The 20,534-nt window shown below is 43.2% G+C and overlaps 1 pseudogene; it reads left to right on the forward strand.

Moving 5' to 3' along the window:
- Window positions 1-12,791: 12,791 nt before the first annotated feature.
- On the forward strand, window positions 12,792-14,645 carry LOC149337638 (uncharacterized; annotated as a pseudogene).
- The last annotated feature ends 5,889 nt before the right edge of the window (window positions 14,646-20,534 follow it).

Below are 20,534 nucleotides of genomic sequence, written 5' to 3' on the forward strand. Positions count from 1 at the left end.
TAGCCTTGGAGACAAGTGGTGGTCACTTGGTGCCAAGTCCGGATTGTAGGGGAGGTGCTAGTGACGTCGCATCCAAACTGTTGCAGGAGAGCGACGATTTGGCAGGCAATGTGGCGGTGAGCGTTTTCGTGGAGAAGACTCACGCCCTTGCTCAGCATTCGTCTTCTAAGGTTTGTATCGCGCGTCTGAGTTTATTAAGGGTCTCGCAATATCTGTCCGCGTTTACTGTGGTGCCAGGACCCACGAAGTCTACCAACAATACCCCTTGTTGATCCGAAAACATAGTTGCCATGACTTTGACGGCAGACTGTGTTCGCTTGAATTTTCGCTGCTTGGGCGAAGAGGAGTGCCGCCACACACGTGATTCTTATTAACCCTTTCACTGCCAGGTTTTTTTACTCACATCTGCACACACCCTGCCGGGTTTTTTTTGCATGTTAATTTCCTGGAAATTTTTCGCTAGTAATGCACTGAAATGCTCTGCAGGACATGTAGACATGTTTATTCAGGATAATCTTATAGATATTAGTTGTAATGAATCAAATCTTCCAGCACCAATCTGGCCTGTCGGATTTCCTCTTCTTACGAGATTTTTCGGTGGCAGGGGGACTTCATCGCTGTCATCACTCGACAAGGCACTTAGGTGGGCTGCTTCCTCGTTCTCATTATCATTGGACTCATTCACAAGCAGTTTTGAATTTCTTCGTCCGTCAAAGCGCAGATGAGTGTGGCACATAGCCTCATGGCTGCTGTGCACAGACCGAAATGAAGTGACTCGGACGTGGAAACATGCGTGCCATCTGTTGTGTAAAATTTACCCTACAAGATCTATGAATTTACGGAGTCTCTCCATAGATGGCGTTATATGTTTGCATAGTTTTTTTTTTACACGAGTATTATCGGGAGCAGCAGGGGGTGAGTTAAAAAGCCAAAACGAGCTAACTCGGGAGAGGCAGGGGGTGTGCATATGTGGTAGCCCGAGTTATCTCGGGAGTGGCAGATTAAGGGTTAAAAGCCTTCGATGGCATTATCAACTCAGTTCTTTCATTCAACTGAATGTTGTAATAAATACTGAAAAATACCTAATATTTCTTCGTAGTTAGAAGATCAAAATGAGGTTGCTGCTATTTAAGGAATTTACTGAAAGAGAACTAGTTTGCCTAAAGCAGGAATGTATACTAGTATGACTTCTTTTCTTAATTTATTTATTGCCCTGCCAAACTGTCTGAGATCTGCTAACTGCATACTGTGCGCTGATGACAGCCCAATCTTAATCTCTGAAAACTGCATGACTTCTCTAGTTAGCAAACTTCACCATTGCATCGCTATTGGGTTGACTTGGCAGCAGCTAAATAAATTTAATGTTAGCGAGAGTAAGACAAAATTTCTTCTCTTCACGACAGTCGTTGCGTCATCCCGCTTCTTCCATTTTCGGTAATTATCACCCAGGTGCCGCCAGTGATTCCTGCGCTTACAAGGGAGCGAATTTGACTTTATTCTCAAGTTTCTTCATCCTATAGCTCATATTCGAATACAACTCCTTGCGAAATAATTGTGTTGTGAAATACCGTCCTCCCAGTATTTATACTCACGCGTCACTCTACCGTGCATTCATTCATGCGAATGTTAACTACGGCATACTGTCATGCGGCCCCGTTTGCGATCCATTCAAAGCTCCAAAACTCAGAAATTTCAGTATTAACCTTCGATGGTTACAACACTAACCAAACACAGCTATTGCATGATAGTTACATTTTAACTGTTATTTATTTTTAAAATGTAATCTTGACATTTTCCTGTACACGCTGGAAAATAATCAGATCAATGTGATTCTCATTTCTAACCAATTCATTACTACAAAAAGAACGAAACTTTGTGGGAAATCGTTAGCCAGATTTACTCAATGTAGAGTTTAATTACGATAAACAAACAGTTCATTTCCTACAGTTTTTATTTTGCATTTCGGTACAACCTCTCCTAAAATAAAATAAACTACATATTTTTATATAACCCTGCAAGAGTGTCTCATTATCCGAACGTCATGCATTTTTTTACCCTTTCTTCTACTTCTGTGGTGTGCCTAAGTGTAGTATTTTTTGCATTTCCGCCAGCTTTTTTTCACTCGTATCCCCATATAGCCAAGTGAAATGGTTTAATAATGTTCACATTTTCTAAGAAATGTGTTGATTTATGCTTTTCTGCCTTACTAGGTGCCATTCTGTCATTTTTTAATCTGTAATAATGAACAGCCATCATAGATTACGAGAAAACATTGGACTCAATGGAAACATCCCCAGTCAAGCAGGCATTGTTGAATTAAGGTGTGGAAGAGTCTTATAAGAGAATCCTGGAAGACATTTATAACGGCTGCACAGCTACAATAATCCTTCATAAAGTCAACAACAAAATTCCAATAAGGCGGGCCATCCAGCAGGGAGACACGATCTCATCAATGCTATCCCCCCCCCCCTGTTTACAGGAAGCATTCCGACGATAGACTTCAAAGAGTTGGGGATGAGTTAACGGAGAACACCTAAGTAATCTGCGATTAACTGATCACATTGCCTCGCTATGTCACTCAGGCGACGAACTGCAAAACATGATCAATGAGTTAGAGAAGCAGAGCAGAACAGTGGGGCTAAGGATTAACATGCAGAAAACCAAAGTAATGCTCTACAGTCCAACAACTCTTTTGGGGAACATTCCTCTCAAACTGTTTTTGTTGACTCTGGCGTCCCTCAGGGCTCAGTGCTTGGGCCCCTCTTGTTTATCATTTACATTAACGACATCGTGAAAGACATTCCTGTTAATATTAAACTATATGCGGATGATTGTGTGCTATACTCCGAAATTAAAAACATGTCAGATCAGGTAAAACTTAATGAGGCTTTTCAGAAAATTAATGCCTGGTGTGATGCATGGCAGATGCCTATCAACTTTCAAAAAACCGTGTATATGAGAATCACTCACAAGAAAAGTCCACTGATGTTCCAATATTCATTTGATAACAACATTCTTTCCGAAGTCTCACACTACAAATATCTAGGGCTATGGATTACTAACAACCTTGACTGGACTAAACACATTGATCAAACTGTAAATAATGCAAACCGTAAACTTTTCTTTCTTAGGCGTGCATTGAGACTTTCCACACCCCGAGTTCGGCTTTTAGCGTATAAATCGATTGTCCTTCCAATACTAGATTATGCGGCAATAATCTGGGATCCATTCACCAAAACAAACGTAAATAAAATTGAAAAAATACAAAAGAAAGCAGTACGTTTTGTTTACAATAGCTATGGACGCACATCAGTAAGTGACCTCTTAAACAGGGCTGCTTTAATATCTATAACCGAAAGGAATCGCGTTGCTCGACTAAAGTTCTTATACCAATTGGTCAAAGGTCATTTTAAAATTAACATTTATGGACTAATATCCTTCTCTTCAGGTTATTCTACAAGACAACGTCACAATCTTACAATCACCCCTTTCACCCAGCGTAATAACTGCTTTAAATATTCTTTTTTTCCGCGAACAGTAACGGAGTGGAATCAACTTACTAACGACGAAGTCCTACAGCTATCTGTAACATCATTCATCGGCAACCTCAGTACATAATAATGTCCTCTGTCATGCATTCCCGTTTCCCATTTTTTATGACCTGACTTTAATATTGTGATCGTTTTGGTGCTCTTTCTTCATTTAATTAATTCCCTGTTGACCATGTTCACTGATGACTTGATAGTAGTGTATTTATATGCCCCAAACCTTATTGTACTTTTTTGCTGTGTTACGTCATTGAACCTTTCATTTTTGCTGTTGTGTTTTTGTTGCTTATTATTAATTTGTGGCCTTTGTACTTTTTTTTCTTAATATTTGTACTTACCTATTTTCTGTATGCTCACCCTGCGAAAATCCCTTCCAGGGATTGCAGTATTAATAAATAAATAAATAAAAGGGAACCGCTGTTCGCAATTTGTAGCGAGGCGCTGGAAGTGGTAATGGAATATGTCTACATAGGGCAGGTAGCGCCGCTGACCCGGATCATGAGGGAGAAGTAACTAGAAGAAAGCGAATGAGGTGGAGCGCATATGGAATGTTCTCTCAGATCATGAATGGCAATTTACCAATATCCCTGAAGAGAAAAGTGTACAGCAGCTGTACCTTGCCGGTCACCTATGGGTCGGAAACGTGGAGGCTAACAAAAAGGGTTTAGGATAAGTTAATAACAATGAAGCGAGCTATGGAAAGAAAAATGATACCTGCAACGATGAGAGACTGGAAGCGGGCCTAGTGGCTGAGGGAACAAATGCGGGTTAATCATATCCTACTCAAAATCAAGATGAAGAAATGGGCTTGGGCAGAAAATGTGCTGGAAACGCAAGATAACCGCTGGTCCTTGAGGCTAACGGAGTGGAGCAGAAGGAGGAGGAGGAGGTAGAAGAGGTAAGGCAGGGAGGTTAATAACGGAGTGGATTCCTAGAGAAGGCAATGGGGTGGAAGAATGTCAGTGCGCTCAAATTCTCAGCCACAACATATCGCATTAACAGCTATCGCTGAATATCGCGTTGACACGTGGTGACTGCTATGTCATTTGTTTTTTTGAACATGGGACAAAGTGCTGTAGAAAGTACTGAACTAGATCTGGCAGAAGTGAAACACAAGTTAAAGCAGGCTGTCGTCGAGTGGCGTGACTATAACGTCGCAAATACGTTCACAAAGGGTGAGAAAAACCGGGAAAGCCGGTCGCAAAAATCGGGTGGAGTTTGCTCTATGTGGATTTAAAAAATTGCCAAGCGGCAAGTGGGCTTCTGGCTTTCTGGCTAAGAGTACCATTCCTCAACTAAAAAACTTTGCCTTTGTAGAAATGGTTGCATGGCATTGCGACTATGCCCTGGCTGGAGGACACAAGCTAAGGTGGTAGCCAGCTTAATTTTGTCTTCAATCTGGGATCCCTTAGCACACCTCTGGAATTTCTTGATCTGCAAGTGCTGAAAATGGGCAGATAAAATAAACTAGCTAAATGCGCTGCCCTTCATAACTGTAGCCTTTCTGACCTTAGTTGGTCTGGTATTTCGACCTTAAATTTTGCTTTTAAACTACCAGTGTACGTGAAGGTGAGAGCGGGGTTTCAGGAATAGGGAGTAGAAAGCCTTCGTGGTGTTGCTGGCAATAAAGAAGTCGGTGGCTTGAGCGGGAAGAAATGAGTCATAGACGGGCATCCTTTGCCTTCAGTAAAGAGGTGAGAACTTAAAGGACTGTACACTTTGGTTTTATGCGTGTTTTTTCTTTCAAATGTTGCTTTGCATATTTGAATACATGAACCATCTCTTCGTGTTCGCCTATGAAAGCCAAATAATTTATGACTAAATTTCTTCTGTCATGCTGTTTCGGTTTCGTGCACTGAACGATGGCTCTGACGTGTAAGTGAACTTTGAGTCATGTAAGGCATGAAAAATCTGCAAGAAAACACTGAAGCATCGTTTGTACCCACCAGAATACTTAAACCAGCCAGCTTTAAGAGCTGACATTACAACCAATAACGTATCAGCAGATATATTGCCGTTTTTCGTGCCGTATGGGACCTGAACTTCTAAAATGCCCCAAATCCATCGTTTCTTGGATGAAAAGGAAATTTAAACAACGTACGAGAAGAAATTCAGTTATTATTATTTTTTTTTTGCGGTTGCAGGAGAATACCACGGGGTGCCCTTTGCGTACCAATGTCTAACACAACGTTTAAAAGACAATACACAAGCAAAACTTTGGTCTTATAGCTCTTTAACAAGAATTGAAGGCACCACTCTCCACTCACCCCCTCAAAAAACAAAAGAAAAAAAGAAAGAAACCACACAGCTCTACCGGGCTACTCCCATGGGCGTGGCTTGTGTAAATTCGGAGATGTGCCTTTAGCTCTTTGAATATTTCTTTAGTTTCCTGTAGCTTGCCGTGGACGTCAAAGAATTGGGTTGAACTTCAGGACAGGAAGAGGGCGGAAGGAAGGAAGGACAGGAAGGAAGGGAAAGAGGGGCGTCAAGTATCAAACACGGCTTAATGGCTTCCTATTCTTAATGGCAAACATCTCGAATAAAAAAAAAGTCCAAATCAAGGGGAATAAATTGGCTCGGGCAGGACATACAATGGGCAGGCAAGATAAACGTTGATTCTTAAGGGTAAGACACAGGGTTCGAAAGAAAGAGTACCAGCGGTTTGCACAAAATTCACAACCTGCTTGGTCACGTTGTTAATTTTCCTACGTGATGGCATACTCCCCTCGCCACTTTCCTGCAACAGTGTGGAGCAGGCATTCGAATTTCTTGTTTGATGCTTGCATGGAGGAGTGGAAAGTGCCAAACAGAACAAGCGTAGGGTTTTTGTGCTTATCTGTGACGAAGAATATGGAGCTTGTCATTGGCTCCACATCGAGGGCGTACAGCGGCCTGTCCTGGAATATGCGGCTGTCCTTGACAAAGATCTCTCGGATCACATCGGCGTCGGTGACGACCATGTACGGCTCTTCCGCCAGGTAGAAGCCAAAGATTCTGCCGTACTTGCGGATCCATTCTCCAATCACCTGCAATATCCAGAGAAAGGAGGTCATGGAAATTAGCCAAAGGGATTTTTCGACATCACGGGTAGAGATAAGTCGCTCTTCCTTAAATTAAGAGGGCATATTTTAAAGACAAAGCCTTTAAAGCCTCATACTGCCGTGACCAAGTTGTGTTCGCAAGTGTGTGCGGATTTCGGCGTCACTACTTAAAAAAAATAGTCTGTGTCGAGGCTGCGAATCGAACCACGGCCTTTGCATTGGAAGTGGAGATGCTACCACTCCCCCACGAAGGCTCAGGTTTTAGCATGAATAAAGGCGCATCTAGTGAATGCATGGGTTTCGTAAATGAAATAAAAGAAAATAAGAAAAAAACAAAAACTGTGCGCTAGGAAAGGCTTCCGCCTTGCAGCACTTTAGAAATCCAAAGTGCCCTCTGAATTTTTTTTCTCGTGAGCCTAGTTACATTTCGTGCCCCCGGATTGTCAAGGCCTCTTAATTTCAATTTCAACTCACCGCATATTCCGTGTGTTTGTCCGCCATGTGATCCCTTTCAAATGAAGCTGTTTTCTTTGTTTTTCTAGTTGTTGGTTTTATTTTATTCATTTGATTCACAAAATAGTGCAAACCGAATTGGTCCAAGCTGGAGAAGGCACAGTCATTTCTTTTTGTTTTCTTTCTTTATTCCAGTTTTTCGCGCAACACAAAAAACTGAGGACGGGGAGAAAAAAGCAGTGTTCCACCACTGCTTGACGAGCCTTGCCGCCCCTGAATGTTGGCAGCAGCGCATGATGCACGAAAAAAAAAGTACATAGACATTGACTGACGTATGAGCATTAAGGGGTAAAAAATTGAAACAACACTCAGTACAAAATAACTCGGTATGACAGCAACATATACACGAACATGTCACATATTGATAATACCAGTTGCTACTGTACAAATATAGACTACATACTTATACTATTACAAACAGCATTTCGAGCATGGTGCTTTCCAGAAAAAAAAATGAAGCTTTAGTTAGCATTGCTGTTAGATATACAGGTTGCGACTAGAGGACAGTGCAATGGTACTAAGTTCATTCTACAAAGGTGTGTTTAGAAGCCGAGGCAAGATAGACCCGAGCATCATGAAACCATAGTTGGCTCTGACTTGTGGGATTGCATACGAGCCGCAGCTTCTAATGGGATAAGAAAGTGTTTCTTAAAGAAACACTGCCTTAAAATGAGCATCAATAGTGCGGCTACAAAAAAGTTCACAGAAGAAATTATAAATTGACAGAAATAAGCAAATTTACAAAACAAAGATACACGGTGTGGGAATACATGATGTAAACTAAGTACCCTACGGCTGTGCTAATAATGTTTTCTAATCATAGGACAAGGTATACAAGCTCTCACGACATTGTAGAAAGTAGAGGTGAACCTTTAGGCAGGGATTTCGAATCGGATATAGTTTTCGGGAAAATCTAAAAATTGTAGGTGTTTGTGCGGGCAAAAATTGTCTTGATGCTATAACTGTGTATATGTCTGAAAGGACTGGTTGTGTCCTTTTCAAAGTAATACTGGGATTGAATGCAAGTTTTCCCAAATATAGAGAGCGATAAAAGCGCGGCAAGGAAGCCATTCTTCTTCCAGCCAATGGCTCAAGAGCTGCCTGAAGTATCATAGCGGACGGAAAGTCTCTTCTCTTATACTGGTGATATACGAATAGTATTTGTAATCTTTGGATCATTTGAAATTTTTCTACGTGGGTTGCAGTATGTTGGTCCCATAATACAAGTATTCCTGCGTATTATAGACGGGTCGAACTACAGATTTGTACGCTTGAAGCTTAAGAGCACTGGATGAAATGCCGTCTAAGTTTTAAAATCCTTGATTTTTCCTCGTAGAGGGGCAGATGTTCGGTGCAGATGTGTACGTGTTGACCATTTGAGATCCGACGTTAAAGCCTACCCCAGATACCTATATTCACCGATTTGAATAATTAAGTTGTCCCTAATACCATCAGTAAATTTCATTTTATTGATCTTGTTTGTAGCACATAAATAGACGAATTTTTCGTAATTCATTGCCATGACCCAACTTTTCAGCAATATGCTAGAAGCTGCAAGTTCACATTTAAGATTAGTTGGTAGGATAAAGAATGATAATTTCTGAAAATAATGCACTCATCGGCAAAGAACAAGGGCGACGTGATTGGTTCCAAGACTCTTAATACGTCATTGATGCAAGTATTAAATAATGCAGGCCCCAAGACCGAGCCTTATGGTACACCAGCGGAAACATCTAAAAATCGAAACCAGTGCCCTTAAATATCTATATACTGTTTTCAATTGCTTAACCAAGATGCAACCCAAGCTACGATTTGACAAGAGATGCCTATTGCTTTTGGTTTATAAAGGTTTAACGCCCCAAAGCGACTCAGGCTTTGAGGGACGCTGTAGCGAAGGGCTCCGGTAAATTCGACCACCCGTGGTTCTTTAAAATGCACGGACATCGCACAGTACACGGGCGTCTAGAATTTCTCCTCCATCGTATATCGCCTGGCACGGCCGGGATTGAACCCGTGTCTTTTGGGTCAGCAGCCGAGCGCCATAACCACTGAGTCACCGCGGCGGCGCCGACAACTTTCATTTTAGTTATTAGCTTAATGTGAGGGATTCTGCCGAATGCTCTGAATGAAGACACAAAGATAAAAGCAACCTGACCGCCACTGTCGAGAGATTTAGATCGCGTACGGTTTCAATTAGTTGCGTTGCAGCGGAAAAACTTTGCCAGAAGCCAAGTTGCCTATTGCAAATTATTTATTTCATATCGGAAAAACTGTTTAGATATTCATCATGATATGCCGAATAAGTTTTATGGAAGAGAAGTCAGCGATATTGGGCGGTAATTACTAATTCCTGAGGAGTTTACTTTTTTTTAATACAGATACATTGCTCAATACACTGCACAGATACTCTGCTTTTTGAGTTTGAATACCAAATTTAGCGATAAATAAACATTATTTCGTCTTCATTTTGATCCTTCAGTGTAATGTGGATTGCAGTATTAGTTTTGTAAATTGTAGGGTTTAATTAACGACCCCAAAGCAACGTATGCGCTATGAGAGATGCTGTAGTGGAGGGCACCGAATATTTCCTTATCTAAGGTTGTTTACACTTTGTTTTTGATAACTTTTCTACTACAGGTTATTGTGACCAAACAGGAAGCCGGATTCGCCCTCAGATTTATACACAGAAAAAACTGTTAGGATATGGCGGGAAAGTTTTGTTTCTACTATAAAACGGGTAACAAAAATAGCTTCTTATAGAGAATAGTTGACATTTTTGATGCTATTTGCACTGAAAAATTGTAAAAGAACACTTTTTAGTAGCGTTTTTCTAAGTGCTTGAACAGCTACTTCGTTCACTAAGTTTTCACTCCGCTATGAACTCCGCTGCCGCAAGGGCACAAGAACATCAGGCTAATATTGTGCATGTTTTAAAGCACGTATACGGTCAAGCTGTTGATGTAGTAGATAAAACAAAACAAATCTGAAATGCCACTAATGCTTCCGTGCAGCAGCCTTAAGATCCCATTTATGTGAAGTTTTTGCGTTAATACACCACTAGATATGCGCTGCTGCTCTGAGAGCTGCAGTGCAGGAACTAAAGAGTTCAAACCTCCTCACAAACGATGTTGAAGTCTTCATCAAGGTGCATGTCGCACGCTGCTTTTTAAAAGTTTAACACAAGCTTCTGGCGAATGGCTTTATGTTTCTCTTTTGTATAAATACGGAGGTAAGGCTTTTTGGGCGCAGGCAAATACATATACCAGCTGAAAATGTTACGGGGTATATATGTATTAAATTTTTGTTTATGTATCACTGACACTGTAAAGTTGAGTTGTAAAGAAAACACTTCTTTATCAAAACCACGTATGTCACAGTGATATCTAAGCTCAATTATATCTAGGCTTTTTATTGTGCAAAATGTCGTCACTCTCCTACATTCAGTAAGGGAAAACGCTGCAGCAATTTCTAGTGTTAAACTTCTGTAGTGGCAGTATTTCTGGGGAATTTCAAAACCATGCAATACTGGAAGCGATGTCCGATATATGTAAACAACAGTTTGATCAGTTCCATGCCTCATATACTGAAAGATGCAGTAACTGGTCGGCCATCGTGAAGGGACCTGCTCTTTATAAGGTGCCCTTGCAAGCCAGCCATGAGTGCGTACCAGTATGCGGTCCTTTTGTAGCTGCTTCCAGCTACCCCAGACGAGGTCCGGTGGCAGCCCTGGCTATCCGAGCAGGGAGAAGAGCCCGTGTTGCTTTTTGCGCCACACAACCCTTCCGATGGCGGCGGCCACGACCACAACAACTGAGGCGGCATTGACCACCTCCCTTACAGCAGCCATCGCCAGGCGGGTTCAACCTGAAATGTATTTTGCACAATTATTTGATTCATCGTCATTGTGCTCTGCTTACCTACTTTCGGTGTGAATATTAGCGACCCGAAGAGACTGCTTCACACCAAAGCGTGCTTCACGCCAAACGACATTTCTTTCTCATGTGATGATACCATAATAATCATCAGCATAGCTACGCCCACAGTACAACAAACGCCTCTCCTATATATCTGAAATTAACCCTGTCCAGTCCCAGGCGCGGCCACCTTATCCCCGCAAGTGTCTTAATCTCATCCGCCCTCCAGAGATTGTGCCGCCCACTGCTAGGCTTGAATTCTATTGAAATCCACTTCGTTGGCTTTAACGAGCATCGGTTATCTTCCTTTCGCATTACATGCCTTGCCTGTGCCCACTTATTCTGACTAGGATCCTATCAACCAGTGTTTCTTCCCTGACCTACTCTTTTCTCTTCCTTTATCTTAACATTACGCCTATCATTTTTATCTTTATAGCGTGTCGTGTTGCCTTAAATTGAAATTCAACGCCTTCCGTTAGCCTCCACGTTTTTGCCGCATGGATGAGTACTGGTAAAATACAATTCTTTTAAAGAGTGGTTTTCCTACCTTTTACACAATTTTGTTATAGAAACTGTTAGAGATACGTCCCTGGCGTCGGTTCAGCTGGACTGTATAGAGAGAGAGAGCCATTGCAGGGTGTTTCATATAAGACTTGACACAGTTTTGAAAATATGCTTTTAAAGTTAGAAGCGCGCTTTTTTGGCATAGCATTGTCAGTGGTGTAGTTCATCAGGAAACAGCAAAGATGTCCGAACGAGCAGTACGATTAACCAATACTGAAGTGTTAACTTTTTGACTATTACCGTTAGGCTCTTGAATTATTGAGAGGCGTGTAGCCCACTGTGTGTAATATTCGTATCAGTTTTTAGAGCCCTCGGTGCTGTGGCCCAACACATTTTGGCTACATTGTGCAAAATACATGCGCTTTCGAGAAGATTGCAGACCAAACAACCTCTCCAGTGCACGTAACTTTTCAAAAGAGCTAAATTGTGCATAAGTGGTGCCAAGTTTTGCATGAGCGATTGTGGCTCCGCTCGAGCCTGTTGACTGGCCCGTCCACTTTTCTCTTCCTTCTTCTTTCAGTCGCAGCAACACTGCCATGCCAAAGCATTTAAACATGGTTATGCTCTTCAGTTGAAGTCTCGAGAATCTGCTCGCTGTAAGGAGTGAATACCCTTCGAACACTGCTGCAAGAACACTCCTGCCGCAGAGGTTCGTTTGGCATTCGGCTGCTGGCGGCATTCCAGGATTTCATGTGACATACGTACAGGCAAGCATTGACACCACGCATGCAAACACGTTGGCAGCATCCGCGCTTCCTTGCTCTCCAAGAAACGACAGAATCTCATGCATCACACAGTACGCAATAACACCTCTTCCCCGAGATGTAATAATGCCAATAAAGTGTTGTAGAACGAGGGGGCTATATATGGGAAGATGTAATAATGCCAGCAAGGAGTTGTGGAACGAGGGGGCCGGTCTCTGTGGTATGCAATCAATCCTAAAACTAGGCCAGTAAGCGAGAAAACAGGACAATTTCCCTACTCTTCCTGTGTTTTTCGTCTCCTGGAGCGAGCGCATGCGACCACTGACTTTTGACTGTAGCTTCTTGAAGTCTTCGAAATTGCGAAATGCGGCCGTGACTGCTGTGTAAGCGTGGATTCAATTCAGTTCTTCACGATAAATAGTTGGAATTCCTCATTTCGGCTTGAACAGATTTTGTGGCCATTTTGACTTTTATGAGCCTTCAAGTGGGCGTGGGAACAGCGTCATCATGAGGCTGCTTCAGGGCATGCGTTTCTTCATGCAGATAACGGCAATCCTTCAACTCAGCGCGGGACCTATGGCACCGGCTGATGCCATTCCGGCTGTGCCTGTGACTGTCGACATTCAAGTTGGCAGCGTGGAAAACGGAGAGCTCTGGCAACCCTACTACACTACGGCTCCATCGTACAAGTCCTCCGCATCGTCCACGACATCACCTTTCCACCTGGATAAAAACAGACTGCAGCGCCCTGCGCCTTCCAGTGGGCGTGGGAACAGCGTCATCATACGGCTACTTCAGGGCATGCGTTTCTTCATGCAGACAACGGCAATCCTTCAACCCAGCGCGGGACCTATGGCACCGGCTGATGCCATTCCGGCTGTGCCTGTGACTGTCGACATTCAAGTTGGCAGCGTGGAAAACGGAGAGCTCTGGCAACCCTACTACACTATGGCTCCATCGTACAAGTCCTCCGCATCGTCCACGACATCACCTTTCACCTGGATAAAAACAGACTGCAGCGCCCTGCGCCTTCCAGTGGGCGTGGGAACAGCGTCATCATACGGCTACTTCAGGGCATGCGTTTCTTCATGCAGACAACGGCAATCCTTCAACCCAGCGCGGGACCTATGGCACCGGCTGATGCCATTCCGGCTGTGCCTGTGACTGTCGACATTCAAGTTGGCAGCGTGGAAAACGGAGAGCTCTGGCAACCCTACTACACTATGGCTCCATCGTACAAGTCCTCCGCATCGTCCACGACATCACCTTTCCACCTGGATAAAAACGGACTGCAGCGGCCTGCGCCTTCCAGTGGGCGTGGGAACAGCGTCATCATGCGGCTGCTTCAGGGCATGCGTTTCTTCATGCAGGTTGGTAATAACTGTTCTATGTTTGCTAAGAAATCGAGCAATATGTGCCTGCTGCTGTTCCCACGCCCGGGAGTGCTGTTGATTTTGCTCGCCCAGTGCTTCGATGTTTCTAGTCAACTGCTTTTGTTGTCGGGGGACGTTGAGCTTAACCCCGGCCCTGGGTCGGGCTCTGGCGCTCCCACCCGGTCCAAAGACAGCGCTGTTGATAATTCTCTGCAGAAACAACTCAACGACATGTTGACTCTGTTAGAAGGTGTTAATTCAAGGACCGCTAAAATGGAATTGGAGCAATCACACTGAATAGCCTCTATTAATGAAATGAAACTAAATCAGGAATCTATGATTAGGAATATTGCCGATATTGACGCGGGACTGTCGGCAGTGGAATCTAAATCATCCGCCACTGATGCGGCCCACGGGGAATTGCGGATTTTGCGTGGGCTAGCCGATCAGCTTGTCAATGAAAATAGCAAGTTACGTCTTGGACGGGCAGAGCTGTAAGACCGGCAGCGCAGGGAAAATCATCTGTTCTTCGGCGTACCCGACAGTTTGTCCGAAACGTGGGATGAAACGGAAGAAAAGTTATTGAACCTTGTTTCAGGCTGCTTTGATCCTGTTCTTACGAATGACATGTTTGAACGAGCACACAGGATTGGTGTGTTCCCAGACGAAAAGAATCGTCCGATTGTTGTGAAGTTCCGGTCTTTCAAAACAAAACAACAAATCCTAGTGCAGTCTGCTAAACTTAAAGTTAAAAGGTCACTGTAAGTGAAGGTTATTCTTTGCAGACTCGTGTCGCTAGAAAGAAGCTTGTGCAGTTCGCGAAGGATGCGGACTTTAAGTATAAGTTGAGGTATAACAAACTGTATTGTAACAATAAATGCTACGGCTATGACCCTACTCACGGTAGCGTTTTCGACCTGGCTGCCCACCGGCATCTTTAGTGGCCCCTTGTCGCGCTGCTTCTGGCTCGCCACACGCTTCGCCATAGAGGTGCGGGAGGGGCAGCGGACGGGCGACTGGAGATAAGACAGCGCTTTCAATTCTTTTCACAAACATAAGAAGCATAATACCAAAGCGGGAAGATCTAAACTCTGTCATCGACTCATGTGATGACGATGTTGTATTGCTGACAGAAACGTGTCTCTCTGCAAAGATAGAGAGCAAGGAACTTTTTGATTGCAAGAAGCGCTACAATGTTTATCGTTCTGATAGAGGTCAGAGAAGCGGATGAGGTGTTTTAATAGCCATCGCTGATAATATTGTGTCTTCACCGATTAGCCTTTCTAGCACTTAAGAGTTGGTTTGGGTTGAACTTCGTGTTCATTTCAGGAAACTGATTCTGGGCATATGCTACCGTCCCCCGTCTTCGTGTGCAACTTTCGTTGAAGATTTGCATGATGCTCTTAACATGATCTCAGTACGTTATCCGGGTGCGGCAATCCTTCTTGCTGGTGACATCAATTATCGCAGTATCGTGCGGGCTAATACGTCGCCGTATCCTCGCCCCTTTTCTACCGAATGCAATAACTTTTTGCGAACCTGTTTGGACTTTAACCTTTCGCAGCTAGTTACTAAGCCAACTCGAATCACGCCATCATCTTCCAATGTTTTAGACCTTGTGCTAACCAACGCGCCGGATCTTATCCCTTCAATCTCGTACTTACCTGGTCTTAGTGATCACACCTTGCTTCATTTCGATGTAAAAATTAATATTCCTAATCGCCGGAACATCTTCAAGTCAATTAGAGATTACAAGCGGGCGGACTATGATGCTATTAATCGTGAATTAGCTCTTTTCTTAAACAATTATTTACCAGATTTTCCACAGCGTTCTTTCCACACTAACTGGGAAATGTTTAGGGACACTGTTGAACGTCTCACTAATACATTTGTGCCGCTAAGAATTTTGCGGTGTAATAGCCAATCACCGTGGTTTAACAACGTTTTAAAAAGGCTATCCAATAAGAAAAAACGTTTGTTTCGCTCGGCGAAATCGTCGAATTCGCAACAACGATGGGACGGTTACCTTTCTGCGGCCGCTGAGTACAAATTAGCTCTGAAAATTGCTAAGGACACCTTCTTTAACAGTACTTTGCCTGCTTTGCTGATCAATAACCCTAGACAGTTTTAGAACACTGTGAACAAGAAAGATAGTTCGTCAATACTACTTACATCTTCTGACGGCGTTGCATTTTCACCTAATGAATGCGCTAGTGTTCTTAACAGTGTTTTTGTTGCTGCTTTTTCTGGCAATGTTTCCCTTACCAATCAGGAGTGTCCGGTCTTGGATGCTTTTCCCATGGATCCAATTCTTTTTGACACAACTGGCATCCTGAGGATAATTGAAAACCTTAAGATTTCTTCCTCCTGTGGCGTCGATAACATTAATTCGAAATTTCTGGTTAACACAAAGATGTACAGTTCAATGATCCTCACCAAACTGTTTGACCAGTCTCTGGAAACAGGCTCTATTCCCAATGACTGGAAGGGTGGGAGGGTGATTCCGCTGCATAAGTCTGGCGATAAAAGTTGCCCTGATAACTTTCGCCCTGTGTCGCTCACCAGCATTCCTTGTAAAATCATGGAACATGTCATCTACTCTCATCATGCCAACTTTTTAGAATCCAATTGCTTTTTCACTAATGCCCAACACGGCTTCCGTAAATCATTGTCATGCGAAACGCAACTCAAATGTTTCATAAATGACTTGCATTGCATTCTGGATCGTGGGTCCCATGCTGATTCTATATATATGAATTTTCCTAAAGCATTAGACAAAGTTTCACATGAGCTTCTTTTTCTTAAACTAAACAGCCTTAACATTGATTCCACAGTGCTTCCATGGTTGCATTGTTTTCTTTCAAACCGAAGTCAGTTCGTAACAGCAAATAACGTCAATTCAGATTCCTCTCCTGTTTGCTCTGGCGTGCCTCAGGGGTCCGTTCTTGGGCCCCTCCTCTTTCTCATTTATATAAGCGACTTACCAACTAATATATCGTCTTCCATTTGTCTTTTTGCCGATGATTGTGTTATTTACCGCGAAATTAATGATGATAATGATGTATGTGTTCTTCAGTCAGATATTAACAAGGTACTGGATTGGTGTAACCTGTGGAATATGAAGCTAAACATTACTAAATGCAAGCATTTGCCCATTTCTCGTCTATTTAATACACCCTCTACCTACTGCATTAATGGCATCACTCTTGAAACTGTGTCGTCTTATAAATATCTGGGTGTTCACGTCTCTTCTAACCTGTCTTGGAAAACTCATGTTGACTACGTTACAAATAACGCCAATCGCATGCTTGAATACCTTTGCAGAAATTTTTCATGTGCATCGAGTTCATTAAAACTATTACTTTACAAAACATTGGTGCGCTCTAAATTGGAATATGCTTCATCGGTGTGGAACCCTGGGGTCGAATCTCTCATTTCTGACTTAGAATCAATTCAAAGCCTCGGTTGTCGCTTCATACTTTCCAACTATCATCGTACTAGTAGTGTAACTGCCATGAAAGCTAACCTTTCCCTACAGCTTCTTTCTCATCGCAGGTCAATAGCTTCATTATGTACTCTCACAAAATTTATCATAATCCTTATCTTAAAGAGCAGGTACTAAAAAGACCACCCTATATTTCAGCACGCATTGATCACCGTCACAAAGTTTGGATCCCTCCTTGTCGTACAAGATGTTTTCACGATTCATTCATACCCAGAACTTGTGTCAGCTGGAATCATCTTCCCCACAATAATGCTGTAATTACTGATACTGCTGCATTTCGTAACGCTGTTATTAATTTTATATAAGTATGTGTCTATAACTTTGTTAATTTATTAGCTGCTGTTTTCTTTTGTGTTTTGTTTTGTGTAATACTGCCTTTTGTTAATTCTGTTTATTGATTTTATACCAGTGTGTGCTGTAACTATGTTCAATTTTTCTAGCTGCTGTTTTGTTCTTTGTACTTGCATGTTATTCTCACTCCCCTCTGTAACGCCTAACGGCCCTGAGGATAAATAAATAAATAAATAAATAAATAAATGGGCCTTACGTTAATCACCTCTCTGCCACAGTTTAACGGAAGACATGTTTTTCGCCACCACCAGGAAGGTTGGCAACATGTTTCACTATTACGAGCTGTGACCCGCTGAGTAAGTGCTGAGTAAGTGCAACATACCCCTGAGTAAGTGCAACATATTTTTGATGAAATGCTTCCCGTCTGTTGACAATACTAAAAAAATATGCATAATTTAAACTACGTGAAGAAGCTACTCTTGTAAGGCAGTCAGTGTTCAAAAATGACGGCTCCAACCAAGATGGAATGCTCGAGAGGAGTATACCGTCCGTCAAGCATAGGCCAACCAGGACGAGAGCCCACGGCGGTTTCGGCGCATGGAGGCTTCGCGCATCACCACCCCCGGTGGCATCCGTCCAGCGTTTGATCCACAGCTGCTGCATCGTGAAAGACCACGCAGATGCCAGGAACGCTAGTACCGCTACAGGAGCCGGCCATCGAGATAAGCGGAGCAGCCTGCACATTAGCTGCCATCCAGTCTAGAAAAACCGCACACAACATGCTCACGAACGGGCAGCAACGTATTTCTCATAACAGTCACACTTCTGGAACGAGGAGCTGTGCAGCATGTGCACAGCGTTGTACAGGCTGTGTGTTGAGAAAGCGCTTTTTGTTTCCATAGATAGCAAGGCCGCCGCTGAGGCTCAGCGGCATAGCACTCCGCTGCTGACCCCCAAAAAAACGTGTTGATGCCGGCCACTGCGGTCGAATTTCAATAAAGGCGAAATTCTAGAGGCCTTGCACTGTGCGATGTCACTGTACGTTAAAAAACTAAAGGTGGTCGAAATTTTTCGAGCCCTTTACTACGGCGTCCCTCATAGCCTGAGTCGCTTTGGGTCTTTCATTATCTTTCATTCAAACAATCCTCACTTGGTTGATTGGATTTCTAGCTTTCTCTAATCTCGTTCCCAGTTCGTTTCCTATAATTCTTCTCATTCTGCTGCTATCGATGTAACGTCAGGAGTGCCTCAAGGCTCCGTCCTTGGACCACTACTCTTTTTATTATATATAAATGACTTGCCACATAACATTTCTTCTAACATTCGTCTTTACGCTGATGACTGCGTTTTATACGAAGTAATTAATGGCCCTAATGATCATCGTCACCTCCAAGAGTCATTTGCTATGTTTTGTAGTTGGTGTAGTACCTGGCAAATGAGAATTAATTTCGACAAAACCGTCCTCATGTCCTTTTGTAACAAATCTTCCGTTTCCCATTTTAGTTACTCTTTCAATGGCCGTGTGGTGGATAGGGTCTCTCAGTACAAATATCTTGGTGTCATATCCACGCATAACATGTCTTGGTCTAAACACATTGATTACGTATGTAATAAAGCACTAAAAAAACTAGGCTATCTACGACGCACGCTACCCAATTCACCAAAAGACACAAAGCTACTGTTGTATAAATCTCTAATCCGCCCTGTTCTTGATTATGCAGCTGTTGTGTGGAACCCGTACAAGCAATTCGAAATTAACATCTTAGAAGCAGTCCAAAAGAAAGCTGTGCGTTTTATATGTCATCGTTATGATCGCGATTTCTCACCCTCTTCTACACTTCTCTCATTGAATTTAACCACGCTGTCTGCCCGTCGTCACACTGAATCATTAAAATTCTTACATCGTGTTGTCAATTCCTCAGTAAGGCTCTCAGCTAACCACTACATTAACTTTGCACCATTATCATCTACAAGAAGTCATCACGAGCTTAATTTGATACCGTATTTTGCGCATGCTAATTTTTTCAAATTCAGTTTTTTTCCCCGTTCAATACAAGCCTGGAATTCTTTACCTGGGTCCATTCGTTCTCGACCATTTCAAAACTTTGTAACTGCCATTGAAGACGCATGATTGCTGTGTATTCTTACCCTGTTGTTAACAGTTCCTTTCTTGTTTGATATTTCATTTGTGATTTTAACTTTTTGTATTTCTCACTTTGTACATTTTGCTGCATTTTGTTTTTCCCACTCCTGCCATAGCGCATATAAATTGCGCTGCAGTATGTATAAATAAATATAAATAAAATAAATAAATCAGCACCGTAAACATCATCAGCCTGACTACGCCAACTGAAGGGCAAAGTCCTCTCCCATAGTAGTAGTAGTAGTACAAGACCTTTATTCGGCCATAATTTACAGGCCGAGCATGTCGACCGCCTGGGCGACCAGAAGTCGCTGTTCTTCCTCGTCTTCAGCGCCAAGCCAGTCGAGCCAGGTGGTGATGGATAAAGAAAGTGGGGGGTAGGAACCCGACTGCTGAGCAGCTGGGCAATAGAAGAGGCAATGGGCCAGGTCCGCATAGATACAGTGGCAGTTGGGACAGGGAGGGTCTTATCGATAGCGATAGAGAAAGAGCCGAGACGGGGTGATAACTGCATTCATTTGGATGTGCCGAAGAAGGCGAGACTCCGGCACCGTGAGTGATGGATGAGGGGGAGGGTAAAGGCGTTTGTCGAGGCGGAGCTCAAGGTAGACCTCTTTTATGGTGCGGCGAAGGGTGAGTCTCCCACCGTCCTCCGAGGGCTTGGGCCAGGGGATCAACGGTGCCCGGAAAAGTGTGTCGCGGACTAGCTGATGGGCCAGCTCATTGCCGTCAATCCCTGTATGCCCAGGGACCCAGCGGAGGAAAACGATGGAAGGCTGCAATACGGAGACCGCTCGTTCGACCTCCTGTCGGAGAGAAGGGGTTAGGGTGCGTTTCTGTATGTGGTGTATAGCGGCTTGTGGGTCTGAATAGACTGTGTACTCTTGAAGAGAGGGAGGGAGAGCAAATGACTGAAGGACATGCGCAATGGCGAGGAC

The sequence above is a fragment of the Amblyomma mixtum genome, chromosome 7 (genome assembly GCF_055824585.1).
Source record: "Amblyomma mixtum isolate Tamu chromosome 7, ASM5582458v1, whole genome shotgun sequence".
NCBI lineage: Eukaryota > Metazoa > Arthropoda > Arachnida > Ixodida > Ixodidae > Amblyomma > Amblyomma mixtum.